General features: G+C 46.3%; 1 protein-coding gene across 1 annotated transcript in view; it reads left to right on the plus strand.

The window, feature by feature from the left end:
• The first annotated feature begins 797 nt into the window (after positions 1–797).
• The window catches only part of LOC143934249 (interleukin-18-like), an 85,203-nt gene continuing 73,220 nt past the window's right edge, over positions 798–12,780 (plus strand). Inside the window, exon 1 of the mRNA XM_077457700.1 lies at positions 798–915. The gene's annotated coding sequence lies outside the window, so the exon portion shown is untranslated. The remainder of the gene's footprint in view (positions 916–12,780) is intronic.

Genomic DNA, 12,780 nt, shown 5'->3' on the forward strand with positions numbered 1-12,780 from the left:
TAGGATAGCGAATGAATATTCGCTTTTCTAACACTAAATCACCTCTCCACCAATCAGGAAGCGCGGGTGTGAGACACGTTCCTCTATTGGGTGAAAGGAAAAGCATTCTGATTGGCCACCGAGGAGGGGGGAGGAGACGGAAGCCGCTGAGCAGGGAAAGGAGATGCCCCCTCGTGATGCTCGTGTAGGAAAGCCGGGGATGCCGCCCGTGGTTGAGGTAAGTGCAGTGACTGACCCAACCCGACCCGACCACCAGCTGCCACTGGAAGAAAGAAAGCCTGAAAAAGAAAATGAATGCAGCCATCACATCTAAGGCTCCGTTCACACAGGGGCGACTTGTCCAGGCAACTTAGCCGCCTGACAAGTCGCGCTCCGTTCTGTACTATGGAACCGTTCTAATAGGAGTGACTCAAGTCGCTCCGACTTAGAAAAAAGGTTCCTGTACTACTTTTGGGGCGACTTCAGGTGACTTGCATTGACTTCTATACAGAAGTCGTTTTGCAAGTCGCCGCTGAAATCGTTTGCAGGTCGCGTCTGTGAGTCGCGCTGCAAGTCGTGCCGCCCCTGTGTGAACCGAGCCTAAGAATGGGTAAGCTGCAATACAATAAATGTTTGCTTTTGAGTTTATTATTGCTTTAATTGAAACATGTCAACATTTCATGTCAAACGTAAGACAAAAATAATGATATGAAGCAATCTTTGTAGAAAAGATTCTAAAATCTTCAAAAAAACAAACTCCCACAATGTAAAGGGACAGATTGCTACAACTGGGAAACCCCCTTTTTTATGGCAAAGAAAAAGACAGAACAAGATCCCTCCCTCTATTGTATCACCGCAGATCATGAAGTATTTAAGATAGAGCATTTGTACCGGACGGCAGACAACACTTCAGGCAGCAAGATCTCTACAAACTAGGTAAGTGAAAGGAGTGCATGTCACCTCCATATACCACGGAGGTGTGCTCAGGCACAGAACTGTATTATTCATTTTCTTGTCTTTGGAAAAGGGAGTGTGCTTTTAGTCATCGTAATATTGTTTTCCCGCCAATTCATGTGCTTGGTATGTAGCTTATTCTACGGGTTCTTTAGATTCATTGCAAGTGTTTTTTTTTTTTTTTTTTGCATGTGGTTTGCTGACTTTATTGCATTCCTTGAATAATATATCTTCTAAACAGACAATATGTGTATGTTATGGTTGCCACCTCATCCCTTTAAAACCGAACATATATTAATTACACAGGTTCTGTGGCTGATTAAAGAGGAAGTAAACCCTGATGAGTTTACTTCCTCTTTCATTCCCTGCAAAGGTAAAGCATAATGGATTACTATGCATCGCATAGTAGCCCATTATGTGTCACTTACCTGACACAGGAGCCAGCGAAGTCACCGCTGTCCCCTGTAGTCCAGCGCATCCATCTTCTTGGTGGGGTCTCGCAGCTCCACCGCTGTCATTCGGCGAAGCCTCGATGACGTCACTTCCGCGCATGCGCACGGGAGCCGACACGCGTGGCAGCTCCATTGTTGGAAATGCTCAGTGCGCCGCTGTCTATGGCTCGTGCGCCGTAGACAGCGGTGCCTGTCTTCGGGCAAATATCTCTTGGACCTACAGGTAAGCCTTAATCTAGGCTTACCTGTAGGTCAAAGTGGTTTGTAAGGGTTTACAACCACTTTAAGGTGATAATTAGACTCACTCGTTGCCTTATGTGCATTAAATTAGTCTCAGAACCTGTGTAATTCATGTGTTCAAGTTTAAGGCTGGATTCACACCTATGCATTTTTTGTGCTTTGTGCTTTTTGCATTTTGCAGATTTGTACTACAGAACGTGTTCCATAGGAAATCATGTTAAATGGACTGCAGTACAAATCTGCAAAATGCAAAAAGCACTAAAACTGCATAGGTGTGAATCCAGCCTAAAGAGATGAACTGGCAATCCTAGTGTGTGTGTGTATATTTATATATATATGTGTGTATATTAAAGCGGAGGTCCACCCTAAAGTGGACCTTCCGCTCATTGGAATCCTCCCCCCCTCCGGCGCCACAATTGGCACCTTTCAGGGGGGAGGGGGGTGCAGGTACCTGTACAGTACAGGTATCTGCACCCACTTCCGGCATAACTATCTGCGGAAAGAGGCGTAGATTCTGCAGAATCTACGCCCCTTTCCGAAAGTCCCCCGCGGCCTGCTGGGAAACACACGGATCCCAGAGACAGCGGGACCATCCTTATTGCACAGCGCGACTCACGTATGCGCAGTAGGGAACCGGGAAATTAAGCCGAAAGGCTCCACTTCCTGATTCCCATACACAAGATGGCGGCGGCAGCACCCGAGAGACGATCGAGAGATCGGCTTCGGGTGCCGACATCGCGGGCGCACTGGGCGGGTAAGTGTCCTTATTTTAAAAGTCAGCAGCTGCAGTATTTGTAGCTGCTGGCTTTTAAAAAAAAAAAAAACGGCGGAACTCCCGGCGGACTCCCGCTTAAAGGAAAATTGTTTCCCATACTTACCGTAATTTTCCTTTCCTGGATCCTCCCCATGTCAGCCTACTATGGGTCAGCTCAGCCCCCTCTGAACCCTCCAGGACCACCTTTTTTCCAGCCCATAAAGGGCGGCTTTTGGACCAAGATGATGTTCCATAACCCTTCCTCGCAACGGATGATAGGGTGGGAATCCCCGGCTGACATGGGGAGGATCCAGGAAAGGAAAATTACGGTAAGTATGGGCAACAATTTTCCTTCTTCCTGGACCTGGAGGGAAAAATAAAAGACTCGGAGAGAGAACTTCTGCTAAACAAATTTAATGGCCGACAGCCGCAGAAATCACAGATGAACCAAACAATTCCGTAGGAGAGAACGCTACATTCAGCCTATAATGCTGGATGAAAGTGTTGGGAGCGCTCCAGCTTGCTGCTCTGCAAACTACCTTGAGTGACACTTTTGCATAGGCTGCCCATGATGCTGCCATGCCTCTAGTCGAATGTGCCCTGACCTCCGCTGGCGGGGGAAGACCTAGTGACTCGTAAGCGTCATCCAGGATCCAGGATGAAACAATCCTAGGAGGCGCCGCCATGCCCTTTTTAGGTCCCATGGGAAAGATGAACAGCTGATCGTGTTTGCAAAACTTCTCAGTCCGCTCCAAATAAGCTGAAATAGAGGAGACCAAGTCTAACTTCTTCCAATCACCTTGGGACTGATCTACGGTGAAGGCTGACAAGATAGTCTCCCAATTCATGTGAAAAGCCATAGAGACCTTTGGTAGAAAGCTAGGAACCGGCCTGAGAACAATCTTGCCGGGAAAAATCATACAAAAAGTCTCTTTGGATGAAAAGGTACATAATTCGCAAACCCTCCTATCGGAGGCAATGGCCATCAGGAATACTGTCCTCAATGTCAAATGAAATACCGAACAGGATGATGCTGGGTCAAAAGGAACTCAGGCACCTTGAACTGCAGGTTTAGCAAAGTCTCTACTTCCACCCAGAGAGTAGCCACTCGCAGCTGGATACTTCAAGGCTGAACAGATCTCTAGCCAGAGATCATGACAGTCAGCACGTTGACTCAAAACTTGAACAATCAACTGATGGTATACAGAAACCTTTTTCCAACCGTACCTGGAACGTTTCCCACTTCCTTTATGATACTGAAAAATTGTGAATTCGTCAATGTCCTTCCCAACTCAGTAACCAGGCACTTCCAGGATGCCACTTGTCGGCCCTCCTCCGAAGTGTCCTCCCCCGGTCACTTCCAAGAGCTGTGGTGCCCCTCCAAGCCGAGAGCACACTCGGACACTTTGAATCCTCCCCCAGTTACTGCGCCTCGGACCAGCAGGTTCCGAGACTCTGGAACAGACGGATCCCTACCCCAGACCAGACAAGTCTATCAGGGGCCACTGACAGGAACATGTTGCGGGATGTCGAACACCCCCCCCCCGTAACCGGGACCCCTTGCGGAGCTACCCCAGTCCTGGAACCAGACCAGACCACACGGGTCTCACGAACAACTCCGAAACCCTATACACGTGACCCACACCCATTTAAGTACCCCCTCCCAGACTCCTCAGTGGGCCCGGCACTCCCGCTGATTGGCCTCGAGATGGCGGATACCCAAACATCCAACCAGACTTGGTTCTGGCCTGTCATGTGCACCTCACCGCTCACATCAACAGGCAGAAGTCTTAAACATAGCCTGGCCAGACTGGTGTTAGGCCTACCTACAATAATTAACCCTCAGAACCTTTATTGTCCTGAGGCCAAAAACTAAATTTAAATTTAAATTTGATCCCAAATGTAATCCACTACATATATGTGTGTGTGTGTGTGTGTGTGTGTATATATATATATATATATATATATGTATGTATGCACAACAGCCTGGATATGTCCTTAGTGAGATAACTTGGTTAGGTTCTAGACATGTGCACTGACAAAAATTTTGGGGGAAATTCGGAAATTCAGAAATTCAGAAACTCGGAAATTCGGAAATTTCGGGAATTTTCACATTTCAATTTTTCAGATTTCGGATTTTTGGATTTCCGAATTTTCCGAATTGACAAATTTCAGATTTCCAAATTTCCGAATTTTGACTTTTCGGAATTCCGAATTTTCGGATTTTCGGAACTCCGAATTTCCAAATTTCCGGATTTTCGGAATTCGGGAATTCAAAGATTTGAAAGTCCAAAAATTTGAAAATCTAAAAAAAGAAAGCACATCAGTTTAATAAATAACTATTAAATTAACGAGTATGAATTTATCCGAAGTTACAAATTAATAATAAATAATTAATAATTAATAATAATAAAAAGGTTTATTATTATTATTATTATTAGATCGTTACGTTCTATTTGGTTAGATGCGGCATTCGTTATTTCAGATAATTTAATTCGTAACTTCGGATAAATTCGTATTTGTTACGTTCACTAACAGACAAATTTGAAAGGGAATTCCAATACCTATAATTTAATAGTTAGTTGTTATTTAGAATTAAAAAGATTTTCTTTCTTTTTTACTGATTTTCAAATTTCCAAATTTCCCAATTTCCGAAAATTCGGAATTCCGAAAATCAGAAATTTTTTGAAATCTGAAATTCGAAAATTCGAAATTCGTAATTTTGGAAATTCGTAATTTCGTAAATTTCGTAAATTGAAAAGTTCAGAAATTCGGAATCAACAAATTTGTCAAAATTCGTTAAAAAACGAATTTGGAACTAAACGAATTGCACATGTCTATTAGGTACCAGTGCTGTAAAAAGTAAAGATTGTGTATTGGTCTGCAGTTTTGCCAATATTATGTGGAGAGTTAACCCAGCTGGTTGAATGAAAGGTTGGAGCCGCTGTACTAACTATACAAAGTTATATTTTGACAGGGCGATGCCCCACCCCCCAGAACCCTCCAATCACTGCTCTCCGCCATTAACTGAGAGCACTGATCGGGAGTCGGTCGGATGCTGGTTTTCCAGCAAGCTTGTCCAACAGAAGTCGGCCAAGCGGACAGACAGACATTTACATGGGGCGAATGTCAGTTTTTTTTTTTTGAGCTGGCCAATGTCTCCTGACATTCAGCCTGTGTGTACGGGGCATTATATAGTACCCCCACAAATGTCTAGTGTCAAAGATCCTCTGCTGTCCCCTAATACAGTTAGGGATCACTTAAAGTGCTTATAACCCTAAAAAAAAAAATTGAATCCTGCTATTTTAAGGTTGGGTTTACACTGCCGTGCAGAGCGGCTCACAGCGGGGATCTGGTGTGTCCCTGTTAACTGTTTCAGGTCCAATTTCGGTCTGAATTTTTGGCTGAATTCAGACCTGAAACGGACCAGAAGACGCACAGGACTCCTGTACAATTCACTCCGCAGCCGTCCCGGAGCTGTGTAACCCGACTCCATTGAGAGCCGGTCACAATCTCCTGACATGCGATTTGATTGACAGCAGCAGAACCCAATGACTCCCGCTGCTCTCACTGAGTCCTGTGAGGAGGGAGAGGGTAAACAACTCCGATTTTCTTGGGCACAGTGTTGAACCAAGATCAGGCTTATATACTGTAAGTATTTAGGGGGGGAGCTGCACCTAAAAAGTTTTTTTCTTTAATGCAGAGAATGCATGGGTGCTAAACCTGTGGCCCTCCAGCTGTTGCTGAACTACAAATCCCACGAGGCACTGCAAGGCTGACTGACTGTTACAAGCATGACTTCCATAGGCTGAGGCATGATGGGACTTGTATTTTCTCAATGGTTGCAGGACCACAGGCTCAGCTCCCATACATTAAGGTATAATTAACTGCTTGACGTCCGCACTATAGCCAAATGACAGCCACAGTGTGGACCTGGATTTCCGGGAGGCCCTCATATGACGGCCTCCCATGTGCACGCTCACTGCGTGCGCGGAGCACGCTGTGATCACGAGTCACTGAGACTCGGGTGATCACCGATCCGAGTAAGGGGCTGATCCTGGTCCCTTACCATGTGTTCAGCTGTCAGCCAATGACAGCTGATCACATGATGTAAACAAAAGCTCGGTAATCGTTTTTTTTTCTCCTCCCGCTGACAGCACAAAGAGAAAAAAAAGCCGATCACTGGCTCATCTGCAAGGGACATCGGTCCCGAGGAGGAAGGAGGCAGATCTGCCTCATATGTGCCACTAGTACCCCCTGCCAGTGCCCACCAGTGCCACCTATAAATGTCCATGAGTGCCACCTATCAATGCCCACAAGTGCCATCTATCAATGCCCACCAGTGGTGCCAATCAGTGCCACCTAGCAGTGCTGCCCATCAGTGTAACTGATCAGTGCCCATTATTGCCACCCATCAGTGCCCATCACTGCCACCTATTGGTGCCCATAGGAGAAAAAGTACCTGTTTTAAAATTGTATAACAAAATATAAAAAGGAGGTGATCAAATACCACCAAAAGAAAGGTCTATTTGGGAAAGAAATTATAAAAAATTTCATTTGGGTACAGTGTTGTATGACCGCGCAATTGTCATTGTGTGACAGTGCTGAAAGCTGAAAATTGGTCTGGACAGGAGGGGGGTTTAAGTTCCCAGTAAGCAAGTGGTTAAAGGAAAGAGTGCAGAGGGATTAGAATGCTTGTCAGTTGGGCACTGTTGCGTGGCACCGGTGGGCACTGATAGGTGGCACTGGTGGGCACGGATAAGCGACACGGATAGGCAGTACAGATGAGCACTGATGGGCATTGGGTGGCACTGATGGGTGACACTGATTGGCATTAATTGACAGCAGTAATGGACATTGATGGACAGCACTGATAGACAGCACTGATTGCCAGCACTGACTGGCATCGCTAATGGGCACTGATTGCTGCCACTGGTGGGCACTATATGCTGGCATGGTGGGCACTGTTTTGTGAAACAGTATTTATTTATTGTAATCAGGGCACTGATGATCAGTACCCTGATTACATCCCTATATGTCCCCCTGTGAGGAGATGCCACTGATCGGCTCTCCTCTCCTCACACTCTGTCAGTGTGAGGTGAGGAGAGCCAATTACCAGCATCTCCTTGTTTACATGTCACTGACTGTGATTGGACACAGCTGGTCAGTTGGTTAAAGAGCCGTGGACATGGCTCTTTACAGAAATCTGGGTCACGCCGTGGCGTGCAAGAGTGGCCGTTCTGGGACACCGTTGAGAGCTGCACCGTCCTGCCGTCATTTGACGGTGGGTGGGCAGCAAGCAGTTAAGTAAAAAAAAACTTTAGTCTTTTCAACCACTTTAAAGCGGATGTATACCTGCACATCTACAGTGCCTTGCAAAAGTATTCACCCCCTTGGCTTTTTACCTATTTTGTTACATTACAGCCTTTTGGTTCAATGTTTTTTTAATCTAAATTATGTGTGTGTAAATGAATGAAGCCATCACATCTAATGCCGTGTACACACGATCAGACTATCCGAGGGGACAACCCGCCGGACTTTGCAGCAGAGGTCCACAGGACTTTCCGAACGAGTGGACCTGCCCACACATGACCAGACATTTCCAGCGGACTTGCCCACAAGGAGTAAAGTCCGTTCATTTTGAACATGGCTCCAGGTAGACGGAACTAGCGAAGCAAGTCAATTTCGCCGATGGAGATTGACACCTCGCGAGCAATGTCACCTGGCATGGATTTAAAGGTGAACCCCTACGCCAAAAAAACGGTCCCCCCAAAGTCCATAGCAGACCCTTATCCAAGCACTCAGCGGTCAGGAAAGGGGGTGGGGACAAGCGAGCGCCCCCCCCCTCCAGAACCATACCAGGCCACGTGCCCTCAACATGGGGGGATGCTTTGGGGAAGGGGGGCCCTGCGGCCCCCCCACCCCAAAGCACCTTGTCCCCATGTTGATGAGGACAAGGGCCTCTTCCCGACAACCCTGGCCATTGGTTGTCGGGGTCTGCGGGTGGGGGGCTTATCAGAATCTGGGAGCCCCCTTTAATAAGGGTCCCCCAGATTCCGGCCCCCTACCCTATGTGAATGAGTATGGGGTACGATGTACCCCTACCGATTCACCTGGGGAAAAAAGTGTACATAAAAAAACACTGACAGACCTAGCCGGGACACAGGCTTTTTGAGAGGCCTGAATGCGAGCCTCTTGCCTTGTTATTATGGGCCCTCGCATTTGGGGGAATGGTGCTCTTTGTGAGCTGTATACCTGGGGACCCCTGAGGTGGTGTTACTTTGATTCAGGTCCGTGCCCTCCCCCAAGACACACAGACTCTGGATATGTAAATGCCATGTTAGCAATAGACTGAATCACACTATTGGGACACAAACTCTTAGATGCTAATATTATCACCTCCAGCCACCTGTCTGTGTCTTGTATAATGTAAATGAGTCTAGTCTGGCTTGACACAGATTCTAAAGAGTATTTCACCTATTGTTGTTTTGTTGTTTGTGCTAATTAACCTGCAATTGAATTGTTAGTAAGCTAGGAGCCGAAAAGTCTTATCCCTCAGTCAACTAGTCTGATCTTTGATTTAGATAATTAGGTCATGCTAATTAGGTTAGGTTTTAGTCTTCTACTGTATTATAAATACTTGGCATTTTGGTTCTAATAAATCAGTCCATGTTGAGCAGCTAAGAAAGTCGTCTTGTTTTGTGCTTGTGAGCGGTTGGAATATCTGATATCTATATTCAGACTTAGGAAGCGGTATACTGACAGAAGCACTCAATCGGAGTGTGGGATCGGTTCCATCACAAACACAACACAGATTTTGAAAGTACTTTATTAGACAGCTCGGGGGGGTCTTCTTCTGACTTCGGGGGTCTTCTCGCCAGACTCCTCCGCTATCTTCTGCTCTTTTGCTAGCTCTTTTACTAGCAGAGAAGCCCGGCATTCTCCTTCGTCGCCGCCGCCGTCCAGGAGTCTTCTTCCGACTTCGGGGGTCTTCTTCTGACCTAGGAGGTCTTGTCCCACTCTTCGGTTCTTCTTGCCGGGCTTTCTTCTTCCAGCTCTTTTACTAGCGTTGGCCCGGTCTTGTCGCTGTCGCTGCCGCCTTCTTCTGCTTCTTCTTCTTCTTCTTCTTCTTCTCCCTTCTTCCAATGTTGACACGACACTCTCTCTGGCCGGGAGTACAGAAGGTCCCAGCATCAGCAGGAGTAAACAATCCCCCATCATCGGTGACAGTAGGAATAATTGTGTCATATCATTGATGCCATTCAGCCCCATTGTTGGTGTCATTGGGAAGAATCGTGCCCCTTCATTGGTGCCATTGCGAGGAATTCTGCCCCATCATTGGTGCCATTCAGCCCCTGTCAAATTTAGGTATCTGCTCTCACTTCTGGGGAAAGATTGCCGCAATCTGTGCAGCGAACTAAGCAATGTCTGGCCCCCCTCCTCCCCCCCCCCCCCCGCTGCCTTCTGGGAGACGCACAGGTCCCAGAAGACAGCGGGGACCATAGAGAAAGAGCAGCGTGACTCGCGCATTCGCAGTAGAAAACTGGCTGTGAAGGCTTCACTTCCTGTTTCCCTTAGTAAGGATGCCGGCGCCTGTGCCCAGAGCAGAGGGACGGATCGGCTTCGGGTGCCGACATTGGGGTCTTTCTGGACAGGTAAGTGTCCTTATATTAAAAGTCAGCAGCTACAGTATTTGTAGCTCCTGACTTTTAATTTTTTTTTTCCCGGCGGAACTCCGCTTTAAGCCCCATTGTTGGTGTCATTAGGAAGAACTGTGCCCTGGCATTGGGAGGAATTGTGATCTATCATTGGTGTCAGTTAATAAACAGCAATAATACAGCAATAATAAATAGCACCTGGCCCCTGGGCCCCAGTTTGGAGACCACTGCCATAGATATTGCAATTTTATGAAAACCTCTCGATTCCCCTATCAACAGCAATATCAACAGCACTATTATGTTCCGCCAGCAGGGAGTCTCCCTGATCGGCAGAACATGGTTATTACTGCTAGTGGCTATAGCTGCCAGCAGTAATTGAATGCAAAATTTCTGACATGGCGATTGATGGATCGACTTCAGTACAACTTTCCTGCCATAGAATGATCGAATTTTGTCTGGTCTCTGCTGAACCGGCCAAAATTTAATCCATCTATGCCCGGCTTTAAGTTGCATCTTGAAACTGTGATATTATTTTCCTTTGTATGTCAGAAAATTAGCAAACAACTGAATGTCTGCTATGATCAACAGTGATTTCTTTCCATTAAAGGAGAAGTATGGGAATAGAAAAAAAACAAACACTCATACCTCCATGCTGCAGCTGTCCCCCTGTCAGCTCTAAGCCTGAGAACTGAGCGATCATATGAGCATTGATCGCTCAGTTTCCGTCTTTTCTGAGCAGAGAGCGGCTGTCAGTCACCACTCTCTGATCTGCCTCTCCACTCACTGGAGTGGTGGGCTGGGGAGGGGACTGCTGGCTCAGTCTCTTGTGTTCTGAGAGGCTGAGCTAACTGCGTGGATCCAGAAAATTTTGTTTGGATCCTTCCAGAGCCCGGAGTGGCTTTGCGACATCAGTCAACTTTAGCCCACTGTCAACTGATTCTTGGGTCACAGCAGAGCAAATGTAAAGCGGAGTTCCACTCAAAAGTGTAACTTCCTCTTATCCGTCTCCTCGCATTTGGCACCTTTCGATGGGGAGGGGGGGGGACGGGTACCTGTTTTTTACAAGTACCCAGTCCCCACTTCCGGAGACGACACCCCTTCTCCTTCCTCCGCCACCAGGCCAGTTAGAAAATGCAGAGCGCTTCTCGCATGCGCAGTAGCGAACCGGCTATGAAGCCGAAAGGCTTCACTGCTGGGTTCCCTTAACAGGAATGGCGGTGGCTGCACCCGAAGATCGGCTGGGATACAAACATCGCGGGCACTCTGGACAGGTAAGTGTTAGAGCTGCATTATTAATTATTAAGAATCGAGATTGCGTTTTGGTTTTTTTTCACCTTCGCGATCTTAACAAAGCATTTTCCCGATTCTTTTTATGCAGAGAATTCTCTGCTCAAGGCGACAGCTGTCAAAATAAATAAATAAATAATAACACCAGGCAGTCTGCAAAGTATCACAACATTCCTCTGTACTGAGCCAACTATAAACATTGTAAAAGATTGAAAAGATATAATAAAAAAATATATATATATATAATTCACTTTTGGGAGATACTGTATATATATTTTTTAAGCAGAGACCCTATAAAATAAAATTGTGGTTGTTGCAATATTTTATGTCACACTGTATTTGCACAGCAGTCTTTCAAATGCAATTTTTTGGGAAGAATATACACTTTAATGAATAAAAAAAAAAAAAAATAGACAGTAAAGTTAGCCTAATTTTTTTGTAGAATGTGAAAGATGTTATGCTGTGAGAATCGTGATCTTTAATCTAAGCCAAAAAAAAATTGTGATTCTCATTTTGGTCAGAATCGTGCAACTCTAGTAAGTGTCTTAATAATAAAGGTCAGCAGCTACAGTATTTGTAGCTGCTGACCTTTACATTTTCTCCTCTTAAGTGCACTCCTGTGACCCAGAGTGCACAAAATTTAAATTTTTAAATCTACATCTATGTGAGATACATCTTAAAGCGAAGCTCCACCCTAAAGTGGAAATTCCGCTCATTGGGGCCCTCCCCTCCTCCGGCGCCACAATTGGCACCTTTCAGGGGGGGAGGGAGGTGCAGATACCTGTACAGTACAGGTATCTGCACCCACTTCCGGCATAGATATCCGCAGGATCTGCGGATATTTATGCCACTTCCCACGGGTCCCCGCTGTCTGCTGGGAAACACACGGATCCCAGAGATAGTGGGGACCATCCTTATTGCGCAGCGCGACTCGTGCATGCGCAGTAGGGAAGCGGGAAATTAAGCCGCAATGCTCCACTTCCTGATTCCCATACCCAAGATGGTGGCGGCAGCACCCGAGAGACGATCGAGAGATCGGCTTCGGGTGCCGACATCGCGGGCGTGCTGGGCGGGTAAGTGTCCTTATTTTAAAAGTCAGCAGCTGCAGTATTTGTAACTGCTGGCTTTTTTTTAAAAAACGGCGGAACTCCCACTTTAATGCAGAATGGATCAGCCTTTGAGCCTGGGTTTACACTTGTGCGTTGGAGACACCGCATATAATTCGCATAAAATTTTGTATGGCTCAAATCGCATCACATCCACACCAAAATGCCGCAGGACCCTTTTTTTATTTTTCCAAACTGTATTTAGCGATGTGTTTTGTGATCGTTTCAAGGTGTCCTTAATCTAACATTGATACCCGCAGCAGATTGCATGGACACTGTGCGATTTCAATGCGGAGCAGGAAACGCACAGGATTCACCGCGTTTTCCTGCATCGCATCAGTGTGAACCTA

Source organism: Lithobates pipiens, unplaced genomic scaffold, assembly GCF_037356315.1.
Source record: "Lithobates pipiens isolate NorthernLeopardFrog02 unplaced genomic scaffold, aLitPip1_a1.2 Scaffold_27, whole genome shotgun sequence".
In the NCBI taxonomy this organism is placed as follows: domain Eukaryota; kingdom Metazoa; phylum Chordata; class Amphibia; order Anura; family Ranidae; genus Lithobates; species Lithobates pipiens.